This window comes from Manacus candei, unplaced genomic scaffold (genome assembly GCF_025592945.1).
Source record: "Manacus candei isolate 608988 ecotype Guabito, Panama unplaced genomic scaffold, ASM2559294v1 h1tg000003l, whole genome shotgun sequence".
NCBI lineage: Eukaryota > Metazoa > Chordata > Aves > Passeriformes > Pipridae > Manacus > Manacus candei.
This window is the reverse complement of record NW_026138051.1, coordinates 689,437-716,997: the sequence shown is the minus strand read 5'-3', so window position 1 is coordinate 716,997 and position 27,561 is coordinate 689,437.

The window sequence follows — 27,561 nt, the reverse complement described above, 5'->3', positions numbered from 1 at the left end:
ACATGTGTCACTGCCCTGTCTTCCAATGAATGCCTCAGTTCTTAGAGAGGGACAGAAGCAGCTGCAGCCACCAAAGTCCCTGAGCCAGCCCTGGGCCAGAGCTCAGACCTGCACAGCACAGAGGGATGGACAGAGCCCTGGCAGGTCATGCTCAGGGCCATCATTGCCCACCAAAAAGTCACCAGCAAGTCCTGTAGCATTTTGTCCTTCTCTCCCCAACTTTCCTCTTTCCCCTTTTTGATTCTTGAGTCATTTGTTCTGATCTTTGGCAATTCCTACAGCACATAAAAATCCATGCCACTCCTCCCTTTGGGGAATGACGTGCATTCAGCTCCGTGGCTGCCATCCATTCAGTGCCAGGTTATTAAAATGAAGATATCTTTCAGCACTACCGACCTGTTAATCAGGGGAATGGCTTCGGAGGGCTTTTGTGGGCTCTGTTAATTTGTGCTGCATTGAGCCACGTCGAGCTGAGCGGAGCATTAGGGACGGGAGAGAAGGGAATAAATCAATGAAGTGGATGGAGGAGTGCTGGGCTGGCTGGCTGTGCTGCGGCTGCCACGCTCTCACTTAAACACTTTACATCCATCAGAGCCTGCAGGTGGAACTCTGGCTCCCAGGCAACAGGTTTTGTCCTTAGGAGCTCAGTGTGTGCTGTGCATGTTCCTCAGGATGTGGAGCACGTGGTCCTGCCTCACCTGGCTGCCCCAGCTCTGAGCATCACCCAGCCCACCCAGGCTCTGCCCCAGGCTCTGTGCAGCTCCAGGCAGAGGCTGTGGGTGCTGGCAGGGGGCTGAGGCCCTGCTCACTCTGTGGCTGCTCAGTGATGACATTCATGGAATCACAGGATCACAGGATGGTTTGGGTTTTTAGGGGTCTGAGACCTCATCTCGTTCCACCCCCTGCCATGGGCAGGGACACCTTCCACTACCCCAGATTGCTCCAAGTCCCATCCAACCTGGTCTTGAGCACTTCCAGGGATGGGGCAGCCACAGCTTCTCTGGGCCAGGGCCTCCCCACCCTCACAGGGAAGGATTTCCTCCCGATATCCCCATCTGAACCTGCCCTCTGGCAGTGGGAAGCCATCACCCCTTGCCCTGTCGCTCCAGGCCCTTGTCCATGTCCCTCTCCAGCTCTCCTGGAGCCCCTTTAGGCACTGGAAGGGGCTCTAAGATGTCAGGCTATCACCCTGAGACAGGAGAAGACAAAGCCACCCCCCTTCTCCGAGGTGGCCTGTTGCAGGGTGTGGTTGCCCACAGCTGAGCTGTTCCTCATCCCACGGGGGATGCAGCTGCAGGGAGGTGAGACCTGGCCAGTGCCCTGTGGTAATGGCATGGATGGTCTGGGAAGAGAAGTCCCTGCTCCACGTTCCTCTGGGCATCTCCTCCCTGCACCCAGAGGAAGCACAGGGAGGGAGCAGTAACTCAACATAATCATTAAAAATCAGCACTGCCCCCCCCGGCCTGTGCCAATATATCTACATTTGGAAATTCATAATCCTGCTAACTGGGATTTTCCTTTTATACTAATGGCCTTCTGGCAAACAAAAATCCATCAGGCTCCCTTCACAGTGCCAGTCAGAGCAGAGGATCAAGGGGATCCAGCGCAGCCCCTCTGTGCAGGGCTGTGGGTAACATTCTCCTGATCCCTCAGAACCATTTGGAGCATGTGCCATTCTCTGTCCTCCTTTTGGCTGAGAGGGAGCTCTTGCTTCTGAAGGAGATATTGCATTTTCATTGGGCTTAATTCTTTAGGAAAAGGAATCATTCATGTCTCCTGCCTTTGAAACCTGCAAGTCTTATCATCTTGCTCTTAATAATGTTCTTTTTTTGCTGGAATGTTTCATAACAGCTTTTAAGTCTTTGCTGTGGTCAGACAATGGGGAGATGGCATCAGCTCCATGCCTGTGAGTGGCCTTCAGGGAATTTTAAGGGAGGGAGATGCTGGAAGTTTGGCACCAAGGAAATGGATTAGGATTGCTGTCAACTCATAATGCTGCTTAGAATGACATGTCATCCAGGGTTGTGGCCAGCCTGGGGTGGTGTAGTTTGGGTTTTCCTTTGCAGAGGTGAGGTGGGGAGTGAAAGCACCACAGTGGGGGGCAGAGAAGCCAGATGGGTGCTGGGACCATGGCACAGGCACAAGGGACAGGGAACAACCAAGTAGAAGAAAACAGCTGATTAGTTTAGGGGTGGTGCAGCACCCAGAGAGCTCAACCCAATAAACCACCAGGGCCTGCTGGAGTTCCCATGTGCCAAAGTTTTGCAGTAATCCATAATTAACAACCTCACTTCCCCAAACTTTGCTCGCTGGCACTGGCTCACCCTGAACCCAACTGGGAAACACCTTTGGGGTGCCCAGACAGGGCTGGGTGAGCCATGGCACCCCCAGATCATACTGGGAGATCCTCAGCTGCAAATCACTCAGCTTGCAGACCCCAAAATATCCAGGATGGGTTTTTTCTCTGTAACCTTAAACTTTGAAGGTAAAATTCCCCCGTTGGAGGACACGATGGAGGCTGGAAACAGCCTGTCCAGGGATTTGAGGAGGCACCAGCTGGGCTCACAGGGGGAAGTGGCTCTTGCTGTCCCTGACATGGCACCAGGACTGGTCTCACAAGAAGGTAAATCAGTGAACAGCTCAGAAATCTCCCTCTCTTGTGGCATGAGGACAGAATTACTTCCCATCAAGAACACAAAGATAGCTCAGGGAACAAGCAGCTGCAGAAGAGCCTTTTCCAAGCACAGTTTACTCCTGGTTTCTCACCAGCCATTGCACAGACTGCCAGGTGCCCTCAGACGTGGAGAAATAGGTAGAAATGAGGAGTTTTGGTGTTCTCAAGGGGCATGAGGTGCCTGGTGTTCGCTGTGGGATCGGAGGGCAGGTTTTACTCTTTGGACAGAAGTGACACCTCTGGCTGTCACCTTCCCCGGGCTGTGGCTGTGGGGATTTCACCATCCCTGCCACGAGCACCAGCTCAGCCCCCGGGGGTGAACCTCTGGGACCAGCCCTTGCCATGAGCAGCCCAGGAATGCCCCCGGGGGGAGCACAGGGACCAGCTGCTCTGGGGGAGCCGAGCCCGCGTGTCGGGTCCTCCCGGGGGCTCTGCTTTTGTTTTCCCTTTGACTGAGGATGCACTGGGTGAACCTCTGAAATTTGATTCGGGTTCTCAGCAGCGCAGAAAGCTCGTGGCGCCTTTGGAGAAGACATCAATGGCTGGCACGCCTGCAGCCCTGCCCTCGGCCTCCTCCCCCTGGCCACAAGAGAGGGAAGGCACAGGCACGAGCGCTGGGGCTCAGCCTGTGGAAAATGCTCTTTGTCAGAGGAGGAGAAGAGATTTTCATGCATTCTGTGTACATTCCTTCTGGGCTGGCTCTGGCTTTGTATTTCAAAATCTCCTGGTAACTCTCTTTTTCCACACCCTTGCCTTTCAGCTTTGTGGGTTTTGCTTTTTTTTTCTGCACCCTGGATTTTCTGGCATGGTTTGGGGCTCTCCCCTCCCACCCTGCCCAGCTGTGCCTCATGCTCAGCTGTTTGGGGGCAGCCTGGCTCTGGGCACTGCTCCTCCTGCCCACCCCAGAGGAGGAGGTACCTCTGCTGTGAGCGACGTGCTCCAGACCCAATGGGAGAAACCTCTTCATTCCCATGGAAGTGCCGTGAATCCCAACACCTGCCTCGGATGGGGAGAGCCAACCTGGGCTGGGTGGTTGAGCACCAGGAACAGTCCCAGCCATGGATGCAGGGATGAGTTTGGATGGAATACAGGGCTGGGGTGATGCTGCTCATGCCATGGACAGGTCAGTGATGGAAAACCCAGCTGAACACAGTGGTCCTTAAGCACGAGGTGAAACCACTTCCTGTGTAACCACTGATAAACCTTCCTTGTCCCAGCTGCAGGGCCTGGGGGCTCATCCCTGTGACTCTTTTGATGGACAGGTGGGGACCCCATGAGTTTTGCTTCCTATCCTGTTCTTGATTGAGTTTGGCAAGTACTTTGAAGTTAAAAGTCACCAAACCATATGTATATATTAATATATTTAAAAAAAAAAAAGTCAGAATCCTCCATTTTGGCCAACATACCAAAATGGTTTTTTCTTCCTTCCAAAGAAAACTTAACTGGAAATAATTTCTTCCTGCAGAAAGGCTGTGTTTCTGTGAAATGGTGTTGGGAAGGTGATATAAAGGCTGGGAAGGTGATATACTGAAGTAGGGGGAGGGAAAATATCCCAAAACACCAAAGGCTTTAATGCTTCTGTCAGGGAATCACGAGAGACCACGAGGCAGCCTGGGGACTGCCCAGGGCTTCATCATTCTGACTCCAGATGCCTCTTCCCCAGTCCCTCTATCCCAGCACAGCCCCAGGCCTGGATTCCTCAGCAGGATTCCGGCCCGTGTGATTCCCATCCACCAGTAAAAGATGCTTTATCCTTTCTAGCACACCTCCTGCACCATTCCCACATCACTCAGGGCTCCCTAGGAACGTGTTTGCAGACCAGCTGCTGTCCCACTGCTGAACCCCACTGCTTCCCAGGCTGAGGGGAAAGAAGGGAAAGGGTCTCCCTTCCCCTCACAGGACTTTGCAGACGTGTTGTGTGGGCCCTTGACTTGGTTTCACCCACCCAAACCCTGCCTTTCTGTTTTTTTAAGCCAGCTCTCCTTGCAGATGATAAATGCCAGCCCAGCCCCAGCCATTCCCCTCATGCCATCCACCAGACCGGAACACCAGCTCGCTGCACAATCCTCTCTGGGTGCTGGCAGCCCACAATTAGCCGTGATGGATGGGAGTCTCCAAACACAGATACTGACAGAGAAGTTGCTCAAGAGGTTTAAAAAATGAACTGTGAGGATTCGGGGTAAAAAAATAAGCCGGTGCTTGCCAGAAGGGAGGGAAACCCACTCTGGCTTTAACGGCCTCATCATCCAGCCACATCAGTCCTCGTGCCTGCACGGATCTGGAAGGAAATTTTGATCAATCTGTGCCTCTTTTATGAAGGCACGTAGTGCACTTAATTTGTAGTTCTCATGCAAAATGCAACCGCTGTTTAGTTGTTTTTAAATCCTTATCAGCAGTGAGGCACTGTTTGTTTCTAAACAAGCAGAGGCCGGTGGTGAAGGGAGATTTCTCACTAATTGGAAATTATTGTGTGGGACAGGGCAGGAAGGGAGTCTGCCTTTTAGCCCACACCGTATGTAAGAGAGAACCTCATGTTATGAAGTGCAATTATGGAAATGTATTCTCCCCTCAAGCTCTGAAGCACAGAAAAAGGGCTGATAAACACCGAAATATTGACTTTGCTTTCCCAGCTGAGGAGCCAGCGGTGACAGCAGCGGTTTTGCTACAACAAGAGCACTCTTATCCTGCAGTCATGGAATCACAGAATGGTTTGGCTTGGAAGGGATCTTAAAGCCCATCCAGTCCCACCCCTTGCCATGGGCTATCCTTTCCACTATCGCAGGTTGCTCCAAGCCCCCTCCAACCTGGCCTTGGACTTCCAGGGATGGGGCAGCCACAGCTTCCATGGGCGACCTGTGCCAGTTCTGTGGTACATCCCCCTCACACATTGTGGCCGGTTCTTCTGGGTGTACTGGGCCCACGTGATCATTTCTACAGCTCAAATCATCTTTTTTACTGTAGAAAACTTGATTCTAAAACTAATTTTTCCTTCCGACACACTGAGCTCTATTAACTCACCAGCCTTTCGTGAAGCTCATTAGATGTCTGGGGTCTTTCCCTTAAACCTTGAGGCCGAGGGAATAGTCTCATTAAATAAGATGGCAGAATCTCTGCAGAGAAGTTTTGCAGTTCATGCCAATTAACAAATTTGATGATGGTTTTAGCTGTTCTTTTTCAGGTAGCCCAGAGCCCGTGGGCCAGGCTCACACTGCGGAGGCTCGTGTGCGTCGAGAAAGGGCTGTTCATAACTAGAAGAGCTGCTCCGGGATTGGGAAGAGTTTGAAGCCCCTGGGAAGCTCTGAATGCAGAGGAGTGTGGGCATGGAGGAGGCCACCCCGCAGAGAAAAAGAGAGCACTGGCTGCAGGATGTCCTGGGATGGGAGGACTGAGGCAGGCTGGCTGTCTGATGGCCTCTGCTGGAGATTATCATAAACCCTTTAAAGCAAACACAGTTCCCTGAAGCTGAAAAGGTACGATTTGAATGCGCTCGGAAAGAGGAGGTTTGAGCAGCACGATCCATTCTGTCTCCGAAATGTCACGAAACATTTGTACAGCTGCTCAGTTGGCATTAAAATGTAGGTCTTCTGCAGGAACATGGCAAACAGCTCCAGGTCACTGGGAGAAGTCCAGGACCTCCAGCAAAGGGTGCCTGGGGGCCACTGGTGTCCGGTAGCTGGGGCGGGAGCATCGGGACAGCTCCGGGAGCTGCTGACCCACAGCCACGGGCAATGCCAGCAAACACCACTCCTGAGTTTAGCAGGGCAGCCCACGCTGGGAAGTGGTTTCCCTGCACAGTGTGAAGGACTGCTTCCTGAAGGACTGCTTCCTGAAATCCCACATCCAGCCCAGCCAGAACTGAAAAGGAGGGAGTAAAGAAACAAAAGGAGAGGGAGGTGCCAATATAGGCAGAGATATTCCCTGTTCCCTTGGCTGCGAGAGCGGGAGCCGAGCTCCCTGGTGAGCACACAGCCTCTCCTGATGGTGGGATTCGGGAAAACACCAACCAGTCGTTTCAGAGGGCTGGTTACATGGACAGAAGCGTGGAAGCCCTGTCTGCTGGTGATCTCCTCTCTCCAGGTGTCCTTTTCCTCACAGCTCATCTCACCTTGTCCCCCCTCCTGTGTCACATCACGGGAGGCTGATGACACTCGCAGATGCCTCGGTACCTCCTGTGCCCTGCGCTGGCTCTGCCCCTGAGCAGCTCTGCTGCAGTGCCCGGGGGCAGCACATGCACAGCTGCTCCTCAGTAACCATGAGAGGAGCTGGGAGGGGGATGTCCATGTCCCTGTGTCCCACCCCTCAGAGCTGCCCTGTGTGCTCGCCGACAGCCCGGGGCAGGTCCCAGTGCTTTCCTTCAGCCCAGTGCCGAGGTCTGTGGCTTTGGTGAATATCCCAGCTTTGATCCTCTCTCCTGGCTGCGATTCCCTGTTTACACAGACAACCACAGCTCTTTGTATCCACACTCATCAGCTCTTCTGAGGTGTTTTCTGATCCCCACGATACAGGTCCCAGTGTCTGTGCCGGGGCCGAGCCCACATCTCCACATTTCCCATCCTGCCCCAACACATCCCTCTGAGCTCCTCAGCACTGATTTGGGTTTGTTGATGGTGGCAACCATCCCAGACAAACCCACGGGGGGATGGAGCTCTCCTCCCCGGGCAAGCACGTCTTTTGTTCCCCAGAAGGCCAACGTAGGAGGAGCCCCACGTCGAGCAGGCTGCGCGGTGAGCGCGGGCAGCGCTCCATGGAGGACATGCCTCGCTTACTCTGCCGCTCCTTCACGTGCATTAGGGGTTCTTTTTGTTCTGCTTTATTTTTTCTCCTTTCTTTTATCCTCCCAGCCCTTCTGGCAGGGTTTTGAATACACATAATGACTTGGAAGGTGCGTGGAAGGTTCTGGCAGCCGCGGCACGGGGCGGGAGCGCAGCCAAGGCGCGGGGCCGCACAGTGGTTTCATCCCATTTGCAAACTATAAGGCCGCCTTTGAGCGGGGGGGCAGAGCAAGGAACATGTGCTAAACATCATGTCGGGGAGCTTAGCGCATTACGGGGAACAGCGGGCTGGCTACGGACAAATGGGAATGCTCTGGGATCTGTTAGAGGAGAGGGGAGGCCAGAGCAGTCTCTGGATTTAGGGCTGAGTGAGCAGCTCTGGCAGGGCAGGTACGAGGGGCTTCTCTAGGCATTACAGCCAAGCAAGTGTCAGAGTGGCATAAATCAGAGAGCTCTGCCCGTGTCTGTCAAACCCTGCAGGAACTGCTCGGTGTCTGAGGGCACGCACAAAGGAGCACAGGCACATGGTAACACAGAAACAGAGTCCTTGGGAAAACAAAAACCCAGACACCAACCTGCAGCACGTGCTTCAAGGCTGGGCTCCAAAAACCTGCCACCTGGGGTGGCACAGGGATGAGCTGCTCCTGCTCAGCACTGCTGTGTCCCAAGGGGCTCATGTGCTGGGTGTCTCCAACAGCTCCGGAGCACAGGAGTGACCGGCTCGTCAAGCAACAACCTACCCATGGTGTTTGTGTGGTTCCCTTCCTGCCACACAGAGATCACAACATCTAATGTCCTGTGGTGGACCCTGGGTGACCAGGCTGCTCTCACAGCCAAAACACCTGCAGGACTGACAGAATTCATCCATCATCGTGCTCCTTGGGATGGTGGCACGGACGGAAGAGTAAACTTAGAGCTGGAGTTGTGGGTGCTGACTGATGGGATTGGCTGGGTCAGGTTCCCTGGGATTTGAGAGGCAGGTTCAAAGCTCCAGTTAAAAACTGACATCTCCCCTTCAAAGGAATTCCAGGCTGTTCCTCATTTTCCCCATCCATGGGGCAGGAGAGTGCCATGTCCGGGCTGGGACAGCGGGCAGGGGGCTGATGACAGCTGAGGCCAGAGGAGAGTGCCAGGGTCCTGCCGAGACAGAAGAGCTTCTCCAGACCTTTTGAAACTCTGAGCATCCACAAAATGAAAAGCCCAAGTGTCAGTTTTGGGAAAGAAAAAGGATCAAAGCAGCAGAGGGAAAGCTGAGAGTCTTTTGGCAGACAGAGGAGGGTGTTGTCCCTGCCAGGCAGAGGCTGAGCACAAACTGCCTCACACACTTTGCTGTGACCATGGCTTCTGCAACACTGGGAGCATCTGCTGGACCAGGCAGAGGGACTAGGTCAGGTGTCAGCAGGAGATTGGGATGGGATGTGCTGGACAAACCTGGCTGCTTCCAGCTCAGTGGCAAAGATGCTGGTCCAACAGTACCAGGCATGTACAGGCTCAGAGCCTCTTCCAGCCGCTCCAGAGCCCAGCTGTACACTGGGGATCTCATTCTAGGGCTGGACACATCTCCCCTTTTCCTGGTCTGGTGGATCTCCCTGGTGATGGTTCATGTCACAGTGAAGAGAAGAGGGTCTCCAATGGCTGTGACATTCCCTGCTCCAGTCCCCCTGCTGAAGCAGTAGCAGGTCCCACATGGATGCTGCCCCAGGGCTGGAGAGGTACTTTTCCTGGTGTTCGTGTTCCACCCCAGCACATGAGCAAAGGGATGTAACCCCACCCTGCCAACCAAAGCCCATGGCTCCCCTATTTCTGGTGGCACCAGCACATCGGCTCAGCAACCTGCTCCATGCCTGGCAGCCCTGCAGATAAAAATGTTTGATCCCCAGCAACCTGGCAGTGGCTGGGTGGTGACATCCATCACCCCACGCAGGGAGAGCTCCTTCCCTCCACATCGCTCACGGCCCTAATGGAGACAGCAAATAACTCACACCTGGCAAGTGTGACACCAGCGTTTCCCCCTGGGATCTCCCTGGGAGGCCGAGGCAGCAGTGCTGCCATCACTGCTCACCAAACCCCTCTGGCTCTGCCAGGAGGCCTTGGTGCTGCCCCTCCAAGCCAGGCTGGTGGCAGGAGCCCCACTCAGACACGGGCGGGGGACACGGCCAGCATCACCGCCTTTCCAGCAGCAGCCTGCTCTGCTCCACAGCTCCCTCCCCTTCCCTTTTTCCATTTGTTTGTTCATTCCTTCTTTATTCTCTGCAATTGTCCTTAATGGAAACAGCATCTCAGCAGAGTCAACCCGCAGGAAAGCTCGAGCACAGAGGGATTTTTGTAGATGGCTTTAATAAAAACATTGAAGCTCTGTTGTTGTTATAGTGCTGTGTGATCCATTAAGTCTATTAAATACAACAGAGGAAAACTGTGAAAAAAGCCAGAGGAGGCCATGATGTCACAAAAAACAAACGAGCTGGGGCTGCTTTTCTGCTCCTCTGCAGCTCCACGGCTCTGCCCTTGCCTCGCTGGCCCTGCCAGCCCAGCACAGACCCATGTTTGCTCACCTGTCATTTGCCACATGTGCAGGTGGGTGAGTATTTGGGTTCCCATAAATGTGGACTTTCTAGATACTAATCCAGAGGGTATTAAAGCCAAGGACCCAGAAGATCTGCTCCTCCCTGGGCCAACAGGCTTCTCCAGAACACGCGTGTGCTGGGCCGTGTGCACACACAGGAGTCTCTGGGGACACGTGTGCTGCTGGTCTGGGTGTGTCACACCAGAACTGGGGCCCAGACCCACTCTCTGTGCGCCTTAAAACACCTCTGTACCCCTTTAAATGTTCTGTGCCCCATCAAACACTCCCCAGCTGCAGAGAGCAATGGACCTGGTGATACATGTCCCCCCTGCCACCTGCCCCAGCTCAGCTCCGGCTGCACATTCCAACCTGGAACCTAAATCAGGCTGGAATCCAGCCCTGGTTCCAGGACAGATCCTCCATCCTGCTCAATACCAAGTGGCTGTGAAGGCATGCAGGGAGATGTCCCAGGGAGAGAGGTTTTCCTTGCTGGGGAGCCTGGAGCTGCTGCACGGGTGAAACGCTCTCTGCCTGGAGGAGAGGAGGGTGGGAACCAGGAACAGGATGACTAAGAGAAGGTGAGGGCATCATGGCATGGGAACCTCATGGCATGGATCATCATGGCATGGGAACCTCATGGTGTGGGATTCCCCTGGTGTGGGACACAGAGGCTCAGCTCTCCCACACCACCCAGGCATCCCACCATCACAAAACCCTCCCCAAATGCAGAGGCTGGACCTCCCTGAGCTCCAGGTCTGATGTGCCCTCTGGCAAAGCCGTAGATGCCACCACCAACCCTCTCCTGACACTGCAGTGATGAATGACTGCCTGGGAAGTGCTTGGAGATCCTCTGCTTGGGGAGGATCCAGATTACACTTGTATTTATCTCTTTATCTCTTGTATGTCTTCGTGCATCCTGGCTCGACCTCGCTCTGATCTAAGCCTTTATTCCTAGAAAAAGGATTTAAGGAAGGCTGAAGGCAGCAGGCAGGGAAGCAGGGATGGTGGAGGTCTGTGTTGTGCTGTTCACCACGCACCCATGGGTATGTGCACAGCACAAAGGACTGAACCCTCCCCAGCTGCCTCAGCACGTGGCCAGTGTGCACACACCAGCCTGGGAAGGTGACCCAGAGGCAGATCCTTCCCTGAGCCCAAGGCACACGGCGGGACGGGCTGGAGACAGCCCCTGTGGAACAGCAGCACAGCGAGCAGGCATTCCAGCAATTCCCTGCACAAACAGCAGGGGATCATCCACCTCTGCTGTTTATTTGCACAGGATAATTTTTTTGTTGACCCTCGAGAACCTCCTTCCTCTGGTGCCCCTAACCAGGGTTCCATAGAACCTTAACCCCTGGTCTCAGGGCCACACACCAGAGCCCTGCCAGTGCCAAACTGGGACAGCCGGGCAGGCAGCGCCCAGGAGCCACCACAGAGTTGGCCACGCTGCATTCGAGGCGGGCACGGTGAGCAGGGAGAGCTGCTGCTGCCACATCCCCACCCACCCTGGTCCCCTGCAGTGCCCTGTCCCCTCTGCAGCGATGCTCGGGCTCCCCAGGCACTGCCCGGGTTGTCAGAGCTCACCCACCCCCTTATGTCCCTGACAGAGCCCTCCTGCCCCCCACCAAGGACCCTTTGCTGATATTTCAGCTGCTACACAAAAATACAGGCCCCGAACAAAGCACGTGCAGAGCTCGGGATGCTCCAGCCCCAGCCAGATGGGCTTTCTCAGGGAAGAGCACAAGAAATGAGTCACGTACAGGGGGATTTTATTCCCTGTGTATCCTCCCACGTTCTGCTGGGCCATAGTTTATACTTCTGGAGTTGCTTAATCACCCCTCTTGGACCTGCCTTCAAAGAAGATGCCTAATCCCTTCTGGAAACCTCCTAATACCTTTGGCTACTGCCCTGCCTTCTGGCCATGAATTATGTTGGGACTGGCCAGTCATTCCTCAGTATCAGCCTTTCTGGCCATTTACTATCCATGGTGACTTCAGAAGGGTATGGAGACTTGAAATAGAATCCCAAAAAAATGTTATCCCTGTGCATCCACCACTGAAGCATCCAATACCCACCACTGGAATGATGTTCAGGGGCTGTGGCACTGGGGAACCATAGACAATGCCTGGGACCAAAGTAGCAGAGGAGGGCTCTGTGTGCTGCCTCCAGCATAGGAACAAGGTGTAATTCTGCTTTTATTGTCCTGGTACACCAGGGAAACATCACTTTCCTAGGAAGTCGTGCCATAATGATTCACAAGTATCAGCCTGGACTGTTCCGGTTAAAAGAGTAAACCACAAAATCCCAGAATGGTTTGGGTTGGGAAGCACCTTAAATCTCATTTCATTCCACCCCCTGCCATGGGCAGGGACACCTTCCACTAGCCCAGGTTGTTTCAAGCCCTGTCCAACCTGGCCTTGGACACTTCCAGGGATGGGGCAGCCACAGCTTCTCTGCCCAACCTGTGCCAGGGCCTCCCCACCCTCACAGGGAGGAATTCCTTCCCAACATCTCATCTAAATCTCTCTGTCAGTTTGAAGCCACCCCCCTTGACGATGATCAAAACCTGCAATGCTTGAAAGCCAACTGGTCAGACTGGGACTATAAATACCCAAACACCAGGAATTAGACAAAGGGACCTTCTCATGTTTATTGCTTGTGCCTTTTTGGCTTGTTTTTCTCCTCAAGAGGGTTTTTTAAGCTTCTACTGGCAAGGCGACCAGCCCTGAGACCCAGGGCAGCACAGTGAGGAGCTGACAGTAGTGTGAGATATTCAGTGAGAACCCCAACTGATGTCCTGCCTGACTCCTCAGGGCTCCAGCCTGGAATAGCACCATTAAGGGGATGTCAGTGGTTTACTGGAGCATGACACAGGGAGCTTTCCTCGCTCTCCAGGCTGGGCTGCAGACAGACACACTCCTCAGTGGGTCAGTACTTCAAGGAAATGTCACTCAGCCTATTGTTACTCTGTAAATTGAAAGGTTGGAGTGTCTAATTTTGGGCTAAATACACCCCTGAGCAGAGCCCAGAGATGAAGGGGCAGGTTTATGTGCCCACAATTCCACCCACCACAGCCACAGCTCCCACCAGAGCAGAGCATTCCCAGAGGGTCACCAGCTCCTCCGGCCACTGTGGCCACAGACACTGTCCTGGGGTGCCCGTGTCCAAGAGCCACCACAGACAGCAAGGAAAAAACAACACAAATTCCAGAACCCACCTAAAAATCCGCTCTCAGTAGAAACGTTGCCATTTTCTGTTCCTTTCTGGGGGCACCTGCAGAGCTTGTAAGGCAGCTTGGTCAGACTAATCCTCAGATTAGGACCTCTTAAACCATGAGGCTTTTCCTTCTCCTTCGTGGACAAAGTGCAGATGTCTCTGCAGGGCTCTGCCTCAAAGCCAGAGCAGGAGATTCCACTGATTGCAGAATTGGGTCTGAATAAAGAAGTCTGGTCTTGGAATAACAATATTCACAGCAATAGACTGCATTATATAATGTCCTGTAATAAAAGATATTACAGCATTATCAGGAGACAGGAATGCAGAGGAAAGGAAGGAGCAGGAGTGACAGTGATAAATCAATCTGGAGAAGAAATACCAAATGCAATATACTCTTTGTCTCCTTTTGTTTGAGGCTCTGATAGATGTTTCCAGGTTCAAATAACGGAGTTCACAGGAACCCGCTCCTGCTCCTGCCCTGAGCTGAGTTTATTAACCAGCTCTGTAAACAGCCACTGCACCTCTGCCATTGCCCCTCCTCTCTGGCAGCTGTTGGACAGATGTGCAGGACACTGCCAGGCAAGAGGGGTAGTACTTCCAGGTGACAGAATACATCCTAAAATTGCTCCTGATGATGACAGTGTGGGGTTCTAAAAGTTGTCAGTTAGGGAGGAAACGGGAAAAGAGGCGAGAAGGGACAGTGCCCTCCTGGCGTGGGCAGCAAAAGGCTGTGGGCTCTGGGGGGCTGGAGCTGGGGGGCAAAGCTCTCCCCAGGCTGCCCCTCAAAACACACAGCAGGGCTCTCTGCAATGGGGCAGAGAATGTTCCCCATCCCCAAGACTGTTTCACTGCTGTGCTTATGAGACAATTTAACTTTTGAGGCCTCCCTTCAGCAAGGGGCTTAATCACACATCTCATTTCCAGCACTTAAGTGAGTCCATTGACTTCAATGATTTTCTTCAAAGGAACACCAGAGACATTTCAGGCACTGGGCCCTGCTGGATCAGCCCTGGGCTCTCCTCCCAGGGCTCCAAATTGACCACTCGCTTTTATGTAGGGCTGGTTTTTTTCCCTGTCTTTGATGCTGTTAATTTACTGCTCTTAGGACTTTTAACCAGAGGGAACAAGAGGGCTGCGATTATTTTCTTTAAACTCTGGAAATTAGGAGGACAAAATGGTGACCTGTGACTCTATCCCAAGGTATGAGGTTGTCATTCCTCATAACGTCTCCTGGAGTTTCACTCTGTCACACTGCTCTGGACAGGAGTTTTAATATTGGCACAAAGGAAAATGATGGGGTAACTGCCAGTGGTTGGAGCTGCTATCTTAAGAAACATTAATTCAGAATTTCTAGAGTGTACCAGGTGGATTTGGGGCTTCCTCACACTGCTTTGGGGTGCAGCTCGATGCCTGGAGTGCAGACCAGCTGGTGAAGGCTGCACAGCCTCAGCTGTTCCTTCTGTGCCAGACAAATGGGCATTTTGAGGACAGCTGAGGGACAGAGCCTGGCTCAGTGACAGCAATTTAACCCTGAGGTCTGTGCCAGTCCTTGGTCCCCAAACACTCTGATGAGTAGGAGATTAATAGCCATGACTTTAACAGGCCTTGGCTTTTCTTTTCCTTATTTATTTTTACCAAAAAAGAAACATTTCTTCCCTTTCTTTTTAATGAGATGGGGGAAAATATGAATGGTTGCAGTGGCTCCTCATGCCACCAGCAGCACAGGTCCCCAGTGGCAATCTACTCAGCAGGACAAGGAGCCAGAGCCCAGAGAACCAGGTCCCTGCTGCCCATGGGCTGTGCTGATGTAGTGGCATCCATGGGCCAGGATTCCCCTGGGATGGGGAGGGAGCAGGGGGGAAGAGATGGGCCAGGGAGCTGTGCCCCATGGCAGAGCCAACCTGGAATACCCTGGGGCTGGGGAGGTAGCAGAGGGAGAAGTGATGGAGCAGGAATGCCCCGTGGCAAGGCCACCCTGGAGCTCCCAGCAGGATCCTGGCTCTCGGGATTGCAGAAAGCAGGATCACTGCACACACCTCCCAGAACACCTCAGCTCAGCAAGGAGGATGCTCCTCCAGCTCTTCTGCTTCTCTCAGGAGAGAGAGGAGCAAACCTGGGAAGGATGTGTACCCAGAACCCCTTCCCTCTGTGCCATCCATCCGCCTCGTGCGGTCTCCAACCACCTTCCCTTCTCCTCTCTGCTCTTTCCTCTTCCTCTCCCTCTCCTTCCATTTGTGTTTCCACCCTGACTTCCCTTCCCTGTCACCTCTACACACGCCCTCCCCCCCTTTATCTGTGGATACCAAGGAAGATTAGACTTTTTTAATTCCAGCTCCGTTTGGCCGCGGTGTCTCCCAGCCTGGCCCAGCAGCGGGGCTGGCTCAGATGTTCCCGTGTGCAGCCCTTCTGCTCGGCTACACTTGTTTATTACTCGTTCATTAGCTTTTTTGCGTTGCTGGAGATCTGAGGCACTCACATGGCGAAGGAGGCTCGAAGTGACAGCAGTGAAAGCCGCTGCTAGTGAGATTATAGCTGCTCGCTGGGGCGGGTGGGAGCGCTGCAGAGGGCACGGGGAGAGCACTGCCTTTGTGCGCTGCTCAAAGGGCCCTGTCACTGCGCGTCAGGCAGCCTCCTGGAAAAAAGGAACTTTCCAAAACCCCATGAGAACTGGTTAAATTAACCCTTTCCCTGGTGGCCACCCGCCGAGAGGCTCCAGGCAGAGGCAGGGAGCTGCCTGTGCCGGCCCTGGGCCCCACAACGGGTCGTACGTGTGCCTCGTGCTCAGCACAAACCCTCTCCCAGTCTTTGTCAACGGGCTTATTTTTATCAAATCAGGACAGAAACTTGGAAATCTTGCAATAAGTCAGGTAGACAATTATAATTCCACCATCAAAACATCCGCCCTTGCCCTTATGGTGTTAAATCCCCAGGCTGGCTGTACACACACACAGGACACTGCAGAGCCCTCGGCACTGCCCCGGTGGCCCAGCTGGTCCCCATCTCTGCAGCCACCCAATGTGGTCCCTTCACTCTTTCCTGCCCTCACTGCTGTGAGATCCTGTGGGAGCAGAGCGGGAGGGGACGCTGAGCCAAGCCCTGCATGTGGCTGGGTGCTGCTGCAGCTCCAGGGCAGTGGGCACAAGGGAGCACACTTCCACTGAACCCAATTTAATATTTGATTGCAGAGGAATCCTGAACTAACGGAGCAGTGGAAGGTGGGTGGTGAAGAGGCCAAATGGTCCGAATCGACTGCACCACAGCCATCCCTGGGAGTGTTCAAAAACGTGTGGATGTGGCCTTGACAGTGCTGGGGGAATGGTAGGACTTCATGATCTCAGAGGCCTTTTCCAACCTTACAGATCATGGATTCCATGGTTCTGTGAATGCCCTCTCCCAAGGACAGCCAGCTGTGCTGCAGTGGTGGATCCATCAGGGGGGTCAGGGTGTCTGCAGGCAGCTCCCATGGTCCTGTGAGCACTGAGGGAAGAGCCCAGATGAGTTGCCATTCCCCAGAGCCCTGCTCCTGGGAAAGGGGCTCCCTGCTCCTGCTCAGGGGTGTTTACACTGAGCCCTGACAGATGGCCTGGGCTGTGGATGTTTATACAGCATCTCCCTGAGCTCCCCACCAGCACTTCCCTCTCCACTCCAGCTGGGCTCCCAGGCTCAGAGCTCCTCCAGCGGGGCAGGATTGGGACAGGGAGGGTGCTGCCCTCCAAACACCCCCTGGCTCATCCCTCCCCATCAAACACTGCTGGCAGCATCCCTGGGAGACCCTCAGGTGTCACCACTGCCTTCAAAGTCCCCAGTAACCACTGGCTGGTGTATGTACCTCCAGCCCTGGGGAGGAAAGGGGAAGGAAGGCCTGGAGGATGGGGAACATCCTGAATCTCATCACCACCTTCTCCAAAGGGCCATCCCACAGGGCCAGCCAGGCACCAGTGTCACCCTGGGCTGGAGCAGGAGGACACTGGGCCCCGTGATTGGTAGCTCTACCCATGGCCTGGGGAGGGAGCGTGGGCAGTGGCTGTGGTGACACTTGGCATCAGGAGTGACAAAACCCTGCGGAAGCAATGTCCCTGTGCTTTGAGCAGGTGCCACACGGTGTGGCACAGTCAGTCCCACCTGCTGTGAGCAGGTCCTACAGGCTGAGGCACGGAGCCATGCTGTGTGGCAAGGCGTGGTGCCCCGAGCACAGCGTGGTGCCCTGTGGGGTGTCGTGGTGCCCCATGGAGGGGTGGTGTGATGTGCCATGGAGTGACATGACGTGGTGCATCACGGTGCCAGAACCAAGCCATGGCACAGGCAGGAGCAGTCTGGGGTCTCGAGGCTCCCTGCCTGCTGCCAGCCCTGGAGCTGCCACGGCACAGCTGCTGTCACACACACGAGAGCCCATCCCCTGACAAGCCTCTGCCAAGAGCCCCAGGAACGGGGGTCCCCTCCGTGCCCACCACAGCGGCCGCAGACCTTTCCCTCGGGAGGCAGAGGCCGAGGTGCAGGGGACACCCCCCAGCCCTGACATTTTTCGCTTCCCGAAGCAGAGCCCGCCCACCCCGGCACCGCCAGCTCGGCGCTAACGAATGCACCCACCGAGGGGCTGGAAGGGGCTTAATTGCTCCCCTCCACCCCCGGAGCGCCCGGGGGCACACGCGTGAGAACGGGTCCCTTGCACAATTTGCATCATTCAGAAAGAAGCACATTTTTCCCCAACTGCTAATGAATATTGCAAATTCCAAGGGCCGGAGGAGATGAGTCCTGCCAGGCCGGATCGCGCTCTGCAGAAACACTTTGTCACTTGCTGTTCCCATCACGGCGCTTTAACAGCCCGACAAAGTCGAGCTCATGATTCTGGACAGCGAATCTCTTCAAAGCCCGCACGGCTTTCAGGTCATGGAAATGCCACTGTCACTTCGATGTCGGAATGTCCCCAACACGTTGTCAATAGGGATGTGAAATGCCCCACTCAAGGGGAAGGCAGACAAAGGGAGCGGGGCCGCCGTTGCTCCCAGACAGCGTTCCCGGCGACACAAGGTCCACCAGCCCGGTCCCGAGCAGGGGGCTCAGCACCCCCCTCAGCACTGCTCAGCACCCACGCGGGCACAGCTCTGCAGGGCACCCCCAAAAACAGGCAGGAAAAGGCACCAAGGTGCAGCACAGCCCCGTGTCACCCCACGGGGACAGTCCCAGCACTGCTGCTCTCCATCCGTGTGTGTGCTCCTGCCTGTGCCAGCATGCCGCCGTGATTCAGTGGCATTAGGAAATCGGCCTGTGTGCCAGTCTGTGCAGTGGCAGCCACATGCCAGGGTGATGGGCAGTGTCCTGGAAAGCTGTCTAATGCCCGGGCATGGCACACTAATTGAGCGGGTCAGATACAAACAACCACAGGGATAAGTGCGTTAGCAGCAGTAACAACCACACCTTCAGACTGGGAGAACAGTCTCTTCCCCAGTTAGGGAGATTTTAGGAAAGCTGGGATGGAGTTGGCAGCGCCTTGGAGCTGTTCCATTAGTGCTCACTGGCTCGGCTGCCTCCTTTTCACTGAGCTAAATAATAATATCGTTCATCTCCGGAGGCAAGAGGCTGCTCCAAGGAGAAGGGACGTGAAGGGAAAAGCTGCTGTCCCTCATGGAAAGGTCAGGGATCCGGGACTGCAGCGGGGCTGTCCCAGGGCCGCGGGGGTGGGGGGCAGGGATGGGGTGGCAACACCCGCTGTGCCTGCTCTGGGACAGACATTCCCATCCAGGTAACACTGCTGACACCTGGGCAATATTTACCAATAGCCATAAATTAATCCTTTTTTCTTTCATGGTGTCACAAGGTCACATTTTATGGCAAATCATTATAACAATTGCTGTGAGGGCATTACCTGCTGTACTCATACAAAATACAGGGAATTCCAGAGCCCAGCTGAGCCTCAGCACACATGGGGACACACTTCCCACGGCTGGAGGATGCTCGTAGGTTGCCACTAATATTTACTACTCAAGTCTGTAAATATTTAAACAAACTAGGCAAACGCTGACCCAGGGAACCAAAATGTTTTGCTGTTGCTGAAGGAAATGTACAAAAAGACCCAAAAGAAAGTGGGTTCATCCTCATCTTTCTCCCCTTTCCACACACACATCCTGGTCTGCTTTGTACCTCAGGAATGGACTGGGATACAGGCAGTTGACACCAATAAATGACATTTACTATTATTACTCACTAGGAATGATCATCTCTATGAGGCTGGCAGGAGCAAAGGGCTCTGTCCTTCCTGGTGCTGCTGGAAGGGCTCAGGGAACACCAGAAAGAGCCAGGGCTGGTGATTGTCCAGTCCTTGTGCTTTCTCCTTTTTTTTTTTTAATAATTGGCACAATAATTTTCTTCCACATCTCTCTGTACTTTAATCACCTCTAACACCGGGTGCTTCTCGGATAATTTGACCTTTTCAATCTCTCTGTACCCCGGTAGCCTCTGGGCTGGGAACAAAACAAACACTAAAATTAAAGCTTGTTTTGAATCCCGGGTATTTTTCGCAGTGCTCTGCACCGCTGCTCCTTATTCCTCTGATCCGTTTCGTGGTAATCACATCTCAGATGGTTAAACTCCTTCATCCAGGAATGCTCTCCCAGGAAAACAGGAGTCGGAGGAGTTCTCTGAAACCCTCAGCATCAGCTTCACCTCCCAGGTTTGGGTAATTCTGTTTGATGGTTTTAAAACTGTCAGTACAAAATGAACTGCAAAGGGAAGTAGGTTTTGTGGTGAGTGTTAAATAATTAGAAAGTAAAAAGAAAAATAACCAAATTTTTCAATACAATGAAGCAAGAGGGAACTTTGTCATTTCCACCCTGGCCAGGGGGGCCTGAACTCCCCAATCTTTTGGGGACACCTTGACACATGGAGCCAGCACCAAATCCTCATGATCTTTATACAAAAAGAAAATATTTCAAACAGCAGACTGCTCCCAGAATGACATTTTAGGCAGTTTCTGTTTGCAAGGACACCCACACCACCGTGGCCACGGCCTTTGCAGCACAGCCAGGAGAGCTGCAGGCACCGGTGATGGGGCAGAGTGGAACCTGAACAGGTATTTGTTGGATCATCAAAAACATTTCTTTGAGGCATTTTCATTTTTTACAGGGAGATTCATATTACAGTCCTTCATTTCAATTCTAATACAATCAAATTAAGGAAGAAACAGGAGTATTGGTTTCCTGTTTTTTTGATTTTTCTATTATTAAAAGAAAAAAACAGACAAAGGGTAATAACTGTGCACAGCCTCATGTGGGAAAAACCCCAACATTTCACATCAATTTTCCTGGACTGAAATCAAACCGAGACAGTTTGGTTTGTGCAGCAGAAAGGCAGCGCTGGGGCTCTTGGGTTGGAAGACAGCCCGTGTGGGTTCCCAGCAGCAGGGGTGTCCCCACCTGCTTCCGTGATTTGTGGGTTTGTTCACCTCGTGCTTGTGTTGAGTGGCCAAAAGCACAAAAGGACTATAAGAACGTCCCTGACACCCCTCCGTGGGCCGGCAGAACATGGCAAATGTGAACAGCAGTGACTGTTATTATTGGAAGTGGCACCCAAACACGGGGAACGTGTTGGTGCTGCTGTGTTTGGGGTCCTGATGGACAGGGCTCTGCCGAGGGGTGAGGGAAACACCGACATTCCGCAGGAGCTGCTGCCGTGGAGGGTGGGATGTGCCCCGGCGCTCCCGCGGCATCCTCGCAGCACAGCCTCCCTGCAGCCCCCGGCCACGGCCCCCCGCCCCCAGAGCCCCCCGAGCACGGCGCCGGCTGCTCCTGCAGCACAAGTGGGTCAGCGGGGGGGTCCCGCTCCCCTCTGACATGATCGGCAGTGATGAAGGGGCTGTCGCCCTGCCCCGATCCCGCCGAGCGCTGTCAGGAGCCATCGCTTCCGAGCCAGGGCCAACCCCCTGCCCTGCACCCCCTGCCCCGGGGGAGTGCGGCGGGGGGCTGGCTGGCTGTGGGTACTCTCCCCTCGCCAGGGGGGACTGTGATATCAAATCGGGGGCTGACCCGAGCCCTTTGCTCGTGCCCATGCCCGCGGCGCTGCTCCTCCAGCTGAGTGTTTGCCAACCATTCATCTGCTATTTCAGCTCATTATCACTGTGCTGCAGCCAGAACATGCTCTGGGTGGGAGAATTTGGGTCAGTGGGTTTCACAAGCTGTTCCTAGAGATGCCACAGCCCATATTTAGCATTTGGCGTTCCGTGTGGGACCAGCCACCCATCCTCGTGCCCGGCTCTCTGCATCCTCCCAGCTCCAGGCAGGTGTCACGGAGGGGCGGGGGGGTCTCAGGGAGCCTCAGGGAGAGGGTGAGGAGAAGGCTGCAAGGAACAGACAGAGATGGGATGTTTCCAGTCTCCTCCTGTTTTCTTTTGCACAAGGCTGAATATTTTATCTGGCTGCGTGCATCGTCCCTGAACTTAAAAATAGCCGTGTTCCTTCCTGGTGGAATGGAGCAGTTTGCTTTTTCTAGATTTTTCACGCAGATTTCTCATTCCCCTCACACCCAGTAATTGCTCCAGGAGACAGGAGGGGGCAGGGAGGGGGCCTGGCCCTGCACACACACTCCCCTCTGTGCTGGGCTGCCACGGCTGCGCCCACACCGCAGGGACACGGCAGGTTTGGGCATGAGCATGTTTCCCATCTCTCTCAGTTGGGTTCATGCCGATGCTCCAGTCCGGAGGGGCATTCAGCACATGGCACTGGTGGGGGATGGAGGGTCTCAGTCCTGTAGTTGATAACCAACCACCTCCATGATGGCCTCAGGACATCTCCCTGGTGAAGGCAGTGGAGCAGTTGGGAGCTGGGAGCAGCTGCCAGGCAGTGTGGGGCAAAGGGGAGAGTGGTACTACATGATCAGGTGCCAAGCAGCACCTTATGTGCTTGTGCACTGCAAGAGCTGTGTCAGAGTTGTGTCCAGAGCTGTGTCACAGCTGTGTCCAGAGCTGTGTCAGAGCTGTGTCCAGAGCCCCTGGCTGGTGACACAATGGGAGCAAACTGGCTGTGCTGGTGTGGCCCATCCCCACAGCCCCTGTGCCACACTGCTCTCCAGCCCTGCAGCTTTGGGAGACAGCGATGGGTGAGGACACTGATGGGAGCCCTGTGAGGGCCCACACGTGACACCACTCTGGTAACTGGAAGCGACATGTGCCAGACTCAGTCACCCTCTCGCCGGCCGCACGCGCAGCCGCTGCCAGAGCTGCTCTGACTTTTCTTGTCCCAGCGTTTATTTTAAAGGAATGTGACATTCTAGCTGTGCAAAAGCCCTCTCCTGAGCTGGGAATGCTGGGAGCCTGGGCTGTAGAGATGCCTGCGTGAGCAGACCATCCCCATTCCCTGGAACTCTGAGGTCCTGCCACATCCTGTGCACAGTGGGATGGAGCTGGCAGTGCTGGAGGGGCTGTGCAGCAGCACCACCACCTTAGCTGGGCATCACGTGATGTGACAGGAGGGGTCCGTGTCCCCTTGCTAAGCCCACCCTGCACCTCTCTTGACTTAAATGCAGAATTTTTCCCTTCTCATACGGGAGCAGCAGCTCCATCCTGAGAGAGGAGGGCACAGGACCCTTCACCTCGGCAGGGGTTGGGGGGGGGGCTGGGCCAACGTCTGCGGCACATTAGAGCCCTGGAGCTCCAGCCAGCCCCCTCCTCTGCTCCCCCCCCCTCCCCGGGGGGATTTCCTCTCGTGTTCTGGAGCGTTGAACACCCGGGCCGGCGTGACTGGCTCCCGGCGAGCTCACAGAACTCCTCGGACGTGTCGTATGTGGTGAACTTTTCCCCGCCCCGGCCCCCCCATCCCCTCCCCAGTCTCTCCGCCATACGGACACAGCTGAGCAGCTACTAGATATTCAGAGCCGTGAAGGTTGATAAACAAAAGTGAGATAGGACATGGCACCAGAAAGACCTCAGCTAATGGAATTTTTAAGCTACTTAATTTGGGGGCTTGTCAACCTTGACAGCAACCCTTTAATAAATGATGTGTTGTAATTCCCACCCAATTCCCTGGGCGCGGGGACCGGCGCGGGCGGGGGGTGGGATGTGGCGGCTGGAGACCCCAGCACACGGGATGGTGCCGAGCGGGGACGGGCGGTGGCAGCGGGTCCGGCTGAGCCGCAGCTCTCCCCGTGCTCCCCCAGCTGGGAGGGGTTGGGGGCCGGGATGGGGGGACACAGCTATAGCCTGGCACCGGGCAGGGAGCCGCGGGGCTGTGCAGCCGCTGGCGATGCTCTGGAAAGGGGGAGCAGCCTCCGAGGGGACCCCAACGCCGCCCTCCCACGGGGCAGAGCTTCCACGGACCCTACGGACCCCCAGAGCCGCGGGCTGGCCCGGGGAGGGGGAGGCTGGTAAATCCCCCCCACCCCTCAGTCTCTGTGCTTTCCTCCGGAAAAATCCCGCTGGCAGCTCTCGGTGCCAAGGCATGCGAGTGCCACCCAGTGTCGGCGCGGGGGGACCCGCGGGGGGCACAGCCCGGCTGGGGCGGGGGAGGAGGGAGGCACCCCGAGGATGTCCCGCAGTGTCCCCCCAGTGTCCCCGCAGAAACCAGCAAACCAGCAAGCAAACCCCCAGCCTGCAGTGCCCCCCAGAAGGTGCTACAGCCCCACCAGGGCAGCGGGGCAGTGCCAGCAGGGAGCCAGCAGCAGGGCGCTGGGGGAGGCTGTGGGCAGAGCCCCCCCAGCTGCAGGGGGAAGATACAGACCCTCACCTCGAGGGGTGCAGCAAAGGCATCTGAGCCCACTGGCAGCAGGAACGAGGGTCATGGCTGGGGGGACACCGGGCGACCCCCTGGTCTCCAGGCAGTGTCCCAGGGAAAAACAAGGCTGGAGCCTGGTGGTGAGGCAAAGGTGTCAGGATAAAGTGTCCAGGCTGGGAAAGAGCCAGATGGCAGCAGCAGGGAGCAGATGGGAGATGGAAAACAACCTGTGCAGCTGAGAGTGTCAAGGCCCTGGTCCCAGGGCTGTGTGGAGGGACATCCCCAACCCCGAGTGCTGCCAGGGCCACAGGAACCTGCCTGGGCTGGCGAGGCAGCAGCACCTGGCACGGGCTCGGGGGGTCTGGAGCCCACAGCTCCAGGCTCCTGCAGCACCTCCAGCTCCAGCATCTGCCCTGCTCTGCCATGCCCATCTGCTGGCAGCTGGCTGTCCTTGGAAAGCCTCTTCCCTTTGGACAGTAAAGTGTTTAACTACGAAGATTTGTGAGGAATTGGCCTTGTCTCCCCAAGATTCAGCCATCACCTTGCAGATCTTCATTCCCATAAGACAGAGAGGGTGGGCTGGAAAAGGGTGTCTGATACCCTTGGGAATGGTATCAAGGAATGGCACCAGCCCTTGGATGCAAAGCTGCCTCTTCTGGTGGGTCCTTTAGCCCTGAGACAAAAAGTCTCCAACTAGGAGTATTCAGCAAAATTAGCTGAAAATCCCACCTAAGTGTGAGACAGCTGAAATCACATTTTAAAGCAAATTTCTCATTTCCCAACTCACTCCTGCTACCTCTAGAAATGTGTGCAGGAGGCCCCAGTCCTGTGGGAAGAGGGGAGCTGATGAAGAGCCAGAGGAGCGGGTGGGATCAGCAGCACCAGGACCCAGGGCAGGCTGGGGGGCTCGGGCCAGATGGCTCCCAATGCCCGGAGAGAGATCCCGCCCGCAGCCCTCACTGCCTCTGCGGGGCTTTATAGCCAGGGAAATTCATTTTTTAAGAGTCCCTCTATGGTCTCTGGTCTCTGGTGTTTGGCTGAGCAGTCAGATGGTCTCCAGGCACCCAGCCCTGCGTCCAGATGGTCGGGAGAGGTGGGGAAAGCAGAGCCTGCTCCAGACCCTCACTTCTGGTGTTTGCCTTGGGACCCTCACTCCTGGGTGTTTTCTCTGGGACCCTCATTCCGAGATGTTTTCTCTGGGATCCTCAGTTCCAGTGTGTGCTCTGTAATCAGCAGCAGCTTTTCCCCCATCCCACTGTTTGACACAAAGGTTCTGGAAATGCCCGATGGACGCGGCTCCTCCCGCAGGAGGAGGGAGGTTCCAGCCCCCACGTGCTGCAGTGCCATGCTGGGCTCCTCTCCGCTGCCGGGACAGGGGGCACTGGGGGGCTCAGCCCAGGCACAGGGCTGTCCATCCCTTGTTCCCGGACGGACGGACGGCTCCCTGGGAATCACCAGCCCCTGCTTTCCCAGCCGCAGCAGGTCAGGGTGCCGAGGAAGCAACACTTCACCAGTCCAAGCAATTACTCGGGATTTTATCATTCAAAACTAAAACCAGAGCCTATAAATAACCAGGATCCCTGTCCTAATAGCTGCATTTCAGCGTATTTTTAATTATCATTTTATGAATGGGTGCATTAGAGGATATTTAAATACCACGTTAGCCGTGCTGGTAATGAGGCAGGATTGTTACAGGCCAGAGCTGGCCATATATTACCCCAGTATATACATATGCTTCGACATCACTTTTAAAAATTAGCTATTTCAAGCGTAAAATTATAATTGGTTTGTCTAATAAAAGGATAAATAAATATCTATTTAACTTCATTACTGTCAAAGGCAGGAGGCTTTTCTCCATTGTTTCCTTAGGGTTTTATGGCAGAAAAGCTAATTAGCTGTAATTGGGTGGATCCAAGGCAGGGGAGGCAGGGGCAGCAGCGACGCTGGCTGGGAATGGGGCACCAGTGCCTTTCCCGGACTGGTGTCCCTGTCTCTGTGGGGACAGGAACCCTGTTGGAACCACAGGCAGGCTCTGCCCCAGTGCTCAGCTCGGGGGGCTTTGCTGGGACAGGTGCCCGTGTGGAGGGGCGCTGGATTCTGGGTCATTTTGGGGTCCACACATGCTCTTTTGTGTCTTGGTGGTCCCTCTGCCAAACATCTCTCCGTTGTGCCTGGCCTGATGGACATTGGGGTCCCAGCTGATGGCCAGGACCCCCAGGCTTGGCTGGGACCCCCAGGCTCAGCCATGGCTTGTCCATCCCTGCTTTGGGAAGAATCTGCTCAACACCCACATGCATGTCCCACCCCCCCCACCTTTAGGAAAAAAGCCTCCAGCCCCTCCCCACCCTGTACCCTGGCCAAGACAGGTCGGTGTGCAGCCAGTTCCACCTGTTTGCAGCCTCTGGAGGTCCTGGGGGGGTTCTCACTGCCCCCCCCCCTCACAACACCTTCCCTCTCCAATCACTCACCCCAGCCAAGAGCAGCTTTCTGCATGACACAGGTGCCAGGCAAGACCCTGCAGCCAGCAGAAGGAATGAAAAATGTCCTTTTTGGACAGTTCCTGACCCCAAGGTCAGGCTGCCATGAGCCCCGATGACACCCCACACAGCCCAGGCTGGAGCACAGCCCCTGCTTGATCCCTTAGTGCCAATCCCCCCGGGCACTCAGAGCACCCTGGGCTGGCAGGAGATGTCCTGCCCATGGCAGGGGCTGGAATGAGATGGTCTGTAAGGTCCCTTCCAACCCAAACTATTTTATGATTCTGTTCCCCTCTCTTCCCCAGCTCACAGCTCAGGATCCCCCCTCCCAGCCATCAGGAGGGGATGGAGCCCTGGTGGGGGGCAGAGAACGTCACACACAGCGGTGCCTTGGGGGTGTTTATAAATCTCCTTTGCACACGTGATTTGACACGAGGAGAGAGAGGAGCAGGCCTGACACCCATAGAAAATCTCCAAGCTGCAAGCAACATCTTTCCTTTTTACATTTTTTAAAGAAAGGGGGAAAGATGGAATGTCGATAATTGCACGTTCACCCCTAACGATGCGCTGGGGGGGCAGTGCCTGCGCGGGGGCATCAGCGCCAGGGACATGGTCTGGGTTTGCTTATCAGTTCTGCTTGTTGAGCACGTTCCAGGGCTGGAAGAAACACCATCAGACAGCGTGGAAAATTAATTTTTAATGCCTTTTATTAGTGCTTAAGCCATTCTGAGAGGATGAAATAATCCCTGTTTAGGCAGGGTGGCAAAGGTCTCGGAGGGCTGTCAGGAGGCTGGGTCACTCCACCAGCCAAAACGATCCAAATGTGTCTTCCCAGTCTGAAATCCTTGGGAGCCCAATCCCCCCCACATACCCCAAGGTCCCACAGCTTCTTCCTGCATGGCCACTTGAAACAGAAAGTTTTCCTCCTATGCAAGGGAACAAAGAGCTTCATCCTTCCCTTCCACCCTCTGTCACAGTGTGTCACCACTCCCACCGCCAGCACGGTGACAAGCAGTGGCACTGGGGGATGCAGACCCTGCCTGGAGCGGGAGGGATGCTCCCATGTGATCCTTGCAGCTGGGATGAATTGGATCATCCCCACAGTGGGCACCAGCTCCCACACCCTTTCTGGCACCGAGAACCAGGCGGGATGGCCAGAGCTGTC